This window comes from Apodemus sylvaticus, chromosome 10 (assembly GCF_947179515.1).
Source record: "Apodemus sylvaticus chromosome 10, mApoSyl1.1, whole genome shotgun sequence".
Classification (NCBI taxonomy): Eukaryota; Metazoa; Chordata; class Mammalia; order Rodentia; family Muridae; genus Apodemus; species Apodemus sylvaticus.
In genome coordinates, this window is record NC_067481.1 from 34,506,997 (window position 1) to 34,513,002 (window position 6,006).

A 6,006-nucleotide genomic window follows, 5' to 3' on the forward strand; every position below is an offset into this window, starting at 1 on the left:
AATATTAGTTGGCCCCCAAAAGGAATAGTGATGCATGCTATAGCAATGATATCCTTGAGATCATATGCTATGTGTATGATGCCAATCAAAAATGTTTATAGGAGTTTATGTATACGAAGTGTCGAGAATAGGTCATCTTGTACATAACAAACAGCTAGGTGTGGCTGAGGACTGGAAAGAAGTAAAATTAGAGAGTGACAGTTAAGGAACATAGGGTGTCCTCAGGGTGTTGGAATGGTGGGAACGAGACAGTGGCGCTGGCTGCACATGTGAATGTGGGAAATACCACTGAGTTCTGTTGGTTACAAGAGGGCTACATAGATGTCTCAGCAGAGAAAAGTCCTTGACAACCTGGGTCCAGTACATGGAAGTCACGCGGTGGAAGGAGAAAACCAACTCTGACAAGCTGTCCTCTGACTTCCAGGTTCACAACATGACATATATGCAAGATGACAGATAGATAGATAGATAGATAGATAGATAGATAGATAGATAGATAGATAGATAGATAAGATAGATTGATGGACAGACAGATGATAGATAGATGGATAGATAGATGGATAGATAGATAGATAATCGACAGACATATGAGAGATAAATAGAAGATAGATAGATAGATAGATAGATAGATAGATACATACATACATACATACATACATACATAGATACATAGATACATAGATAGATACATAGATATATAGATACATAGACAGATGAGAGATAAATAGAAGATAGATAGATAGATAGATAGATAGATAGATAGATAGATAGATAGATAGATAGATAGACAGACAGAAGGACAGACAGATAAGCCAGTCTTTGGGGGCAGGGAAGATGTCTTGAACAGTCAATCCCTTGGTGCAAAAGCATGAGGACCTGAGTTCAGATCCCTGGCAGCCACCATGTAAAAGAAGGCAGACACGGCTTGCACACCTGTAATCCCAGCTCTAGAAAGCAGAGACTTGAGACTTGATGGCCAGCCAGAGCCCATCAATGAGCTGCAGGTTCAGTAAAAAAACACTTCCTCGAAATAGACAATGGAAAACTAATAAAGCTGTTGACTTCTGAGGTGTGTGTGGGGGGGTGTGCATTCACACCCACACACCCCACACACACACACAATATGCTGCGTGCATATTTTGTCCATCACATCCATGGACCTAGAGCCGTGTCAGGGGTCTAACATAGAGATCATTTCCTAAGATGTGCGTAATGGAACAAGCATCCATGTCTCCCAGCACACTCGGGCCCTTTCATGATGCTCCAGGAAGCTCTGGGTCCACAGGTTCCCAAACTCCAAACGCTCCTGAAAACCCCACTGAGTCCGATGACTGGCGAGGCTTGGGAGTTTGCTTGTGTAAGTCAATGCCTGTCCCTTCCCCGGGATCACACTTTAGGAATGTGGCTGCATGCATCGCATTCAGCCACAAAAGAGGCATCTCAGAAAAAAGGGACATCTGGAGGAAGAGGAGAGAGAGAGAGAGAGAGAGAGAGAGAGAGAGAGAGAGCCATACTGAATCAGTTTCATAGTGAGAGATCTCAAGCAGGGTCTCAAATTCTGTATGTTACAGAGGGAAGTTACAGGCTCAGGAAGGGGCAAGGCAAACAGATGTGGTGGACTCCAAAGACCTGCTCGCACTGACCTGCTTCCTCCAGGTAGGCACTGACTTCTAAAGCTGTACCACTAGCTATCAATCAAGCCTTTCATAGCCAGGCGGTGGTGGCGCACGCCTTTAATCCCAGCACTTGGGAGGCAGAGGCAGGCAGATTTCTAGATTCTGAGTTCGAGGCCAGCCTAGTCTACAAAGTGAGTTCCAGGACAGCCCGAACTACACAGAGAAACTGTCTCAAAAACAAAAAAACAAAAAAACAAAAACAAAATCAAGCCTTTCAGTCTACACTAGTGGTGCTGTTTTGTGAAAGGGTCTCGTGCAACTTAAGCTTCAAACTCACTGTGTAGCTGAGGAGGGCCTTGAATTTCAGGTCCTCCCGCCTCTAGCTCCTGTGGGAGCTCCAGGCATGTGCCACCACACCCAGTTTTATGGAGGGCTAGTGGCCATACCCTGGTCCTTGTGCACTCTATCTGGTCAACTCTGCTAGTCACCTCTGAGTCACCTCTCCGACCCAGTACAGAAGTCTTCTGGGAACATCTCACATCCAATAATCCCATGCTTCTGTGTTACCAGGGTAAAGGTTTGCAATTCAAGGCTGAGCTAGGGTGGGGTAGGACGGGAAGAGGATTCACAATTGGGCAAACAGATATTTGCTGTGTGCCTCCTCGCACTGTGACAGAGTGGGGCCCTGCCAGCTCCTGACCTATAGTGCAGCCCTCTGAACGCATCTGTGTCTCTCCCAGTATGTGGTAAGTCCATTTGAGCAGGGACCTTATTTATCTTTGAGCATCTAAAAGAACAGACTCACTTCCCAGCTAGAGGCTGGGCTGACTACATGAAATTTGAAATATGAAAGGCAATTTCTCACAGAAGTTTTAATATCCATCTACTTTTACTTTTTTCTTACATCTTATTTAGTGTGTGTGACTGTGTGTGTGTGTCTGTATGTGTATGTAAGTGTGTGTGTCTATGTGTGTGTGTCTGAGTGTGTATCTGTGTTTGTGTGTGTCTCTATGTGTTTATGTGTCTGTGTGTGTCTGAGTGTGTGTGTGTATGTATGTGTATGTGTGTGTCTGTGTGTGTTTATGTATCTGTGTGTGTCTGTGTATGTGTGTTTATGTGTCCGTGTGTGTCTGTGTGTGTGTGTCTGTGTGTGTGTGTCTGTGTGTGTCTGTGTGTGTGTCTGTGTGTGTATGTAAGTGTGTGTGTCCATGTGTGTGTGTCTGAGTGTGTATCTGTGTTTGTGTGTGTCTCTATGTGTGTTTATGTGTCTGTGTGTGTCTGAGTGTGTGAGTGTGTGTATATCTGTGTATGTGTGTGTCTGTGTGTGTTTATGTGCCTGTGTGTGTCTGTATGTGTGTTTATGTGTCTGTGTGTGTCTGTGTGTGTTTATGTGCCTGTGTGTGTCTGTGTGTGTGTTTATGTGTCTGTGTGTGTCTGTGTGTGTGTGTGTGCGCTCATGTTTATGTGTACATTCTTAGCATACTATAGCGTATGTGTGGAGGTCAGAGGAAAACTTGTGGGAGTCAGTTCTCTCCCTCCATCATGTGGGTCCCAGGGATGACATCTTCTCATGTTTGGTATCAGTTCCTTCCCCCTCTGAGCTGTCTTACTGGCCAGTGTGCATCCTTTGTGGCCACAAACCCACACCATCTGAACCAAGAGTGTGCCTGTTTCAGCAAGTACACTAGTGTTCGTCAGTAATAAGTCAGGGACCAAAAACTTTCTCATTCAAGTGGCTTGAAGGCTGCACACTACCTCCAATGGTACATGCCCCCAGTGAGGCTGTCTCCTCCTACTCCACCACAGACCCTTCCCAGGAAGGATGCCTGTAGTACAAGAAATATGCAAAAGGTCGCTATTCCTCATATAAATTGAGCAAGGGTCTTGCCATATAGCCCAGGCTAGCCTCAAGCTCTCCATGTAGCTGGGGCTATCCTTGAACTGGATCTCCTCCTGCCCAACCTCCTGAATATCAGGATTACAAGCACATGTCACCTCACACAGCCTACTGTAGTTTTAAGAGTCCCATAAGGCATATTAAATTAATGTCTTCCCCCTGTGTGAGTATAATTGCCTGAAAAGATGTTTTGCTATAGCAGACACACGAAAGGATGCTTGATGTTTAGAAAGAATATAAATGTGACCCCACAGACAGTGGGAGCTCGAGCACTGGTTCGCTTTGCACCACCATGCTAGTCTGCACTGACGACGCACGTGTATTGGTTCACCTTACATTGCATCACTGAGCTTTGCTTGTGGTGACTTCATAGACAGAACTCACCAAAGAACTCCTGAGGCTCCTGCGGCTTCTTGAGCTGATAATCGAGCATCATAGTTTCACTACTCCTGTTATTATTGATCATTGTGACCAAGGATTATTGTTTCAACATGTCTGATGTAATCTCCTTTTTTGTCGGATTGAATTGTCTTGCTGATTCATGTGTGGTATCTGCCTAGTGGACTGGACTGCAGCTGCAGGTTCATGCTTGGTATATGCTACTGGACTGGACGGAGAACAACAGAGATTGGAATCGCCCCCAAGAACTATTTCTAAGCAGGTCCACTTCCCCAGTATCCTAATAACCTTTCTTTTCCATTCCCTCTGGTGTGTGGTGGGCTAGAGAGGAGGTTGAACCCTCATTAAAGAATATTGTGAAAAATATATGCCTACAACACCCACTCCAACAAGACCACACCTCCAAATAGTGTCATTCCATATGGCTAAGCATTCAAACACATGAGTCTATGGGGCCAAGCCTATTCAAACCACCACAAGAACTTCCTGTATAAGGTTTCAGTGGCCTTTGTCTGAGGTCTACTAGATTTCTTCATGACAATTACTATCAGGCGATCATGTGGGGAAACCCTGCCTCATAAGCTTCTGCTTTATTTACTGTTTTGCCTTTGTAGGGCTGACACAAGAGACTCCATTTTTGTCCTGCCGGCTTTCTTTCTGCTATGCTGAGACTCAGTAACTCTCTTCCTAAACAAGCCCACCCCTGACCCCACTCAAGGCAACTCCCCTACCCTGCTTCAGCTTTGACAATTCAGTCTCTAATTCTGGGACCAAGGTACAGGTGAGGGTTATGGGGTACAGAGAAGCACCCCACTTTCCACAAAAAAATGTCTCCTTTAGAGGAACACTCCTCCACTGCTGGTGGGATTGTAAGATGGTACAACCACTATGGAAATCAGTCTGCTGGTTCCTCAGAAAACTGGACATGACACTTCTGGAGGACCCTGCTATACCTCTCCTGGGCATATACCCAGAGGATTCCCCGGCATACAATAAGGACACATGCTCCACTATGTTCATAGCAGCCTTATTTATAATAGCCAGAAGCTGGAAAGAACCCAGATGTCCCTCAATGGTGGAATGTATATAGAAAATGTGGTATATTTACACAATGGAATATTACTCAGCAATTAAAAACAATGAATTCATGAAATTTTTAGACAAATGGTTGGAACTGGAAAATATCATCCTAAGTGAGGTAACCCAATCACAAAAGAATACATATGGAATGTAATCTCTGATAAGTGGATATTAATTAGCCCAGAAGCTCTGAATACCCAAGGCACAATTAGCATAACAAATGACTCCCATGAAGAAGTATGGAGAAGGTCCTGATCCTGGAAAGGATTGATCTAGCATTGGAGGGGAATATAAGGACAGAGAAAAAGGAGGGAGGTGATCGGAGAATGGATGGAGAGAAGAAGGTTTATGGGACATATGGGGAGGGGGGGTCTGGGAAAGGGGAAATCATTTGGAATGTAAACAAAGAATATAGAAAAAAACAAAAAAAAAGGAAAAAAAAAGAAATGTCTCCTTTGCTGGAGGACTAGGTATGGACTTAGAATTGCATGATGGTCCTGTTGGGATAATCTTGAGCAAATATTTTCTTTGAGGGGGAAAAAAAAAAACAGAAAGTAGCCCTTGTGCAAAACTGCTGAGCTCCTGTTTCCACTCATTTTCCACCTGCAGTACATGTTTATTTATTCTGTGTGATCCCTAGCCTATCCGTGCATATAAGTAGGTGTGCACATGCCACAGCACGCTTGTGCAAGTCGGGGGAGGTCCTACAGGAGTCAACTCATTTTCCCATGTAGGTCCTGGGGATTAAATTCAGGTCATCAGGCTTAGCAGCAGGCATACATACCCACCATCTCACCAGGCCCGTTCATAGACCGAAGGACAGTAGAGGAGCGGGAGAGATGGCTCAGTGGTTAGGAACCCTGCACGGTGGCTCATAGCCATCTAGTAACCCCAGTCCCCGGAGATCAACACCCTCTTTCTGGTCTCCCCCCAACCCCCGTACATAGTGTTCATCCAGTCAAACACTCATATACATAAACTAAAATTAAATTAGCCTTAAAAAATAAAAATATA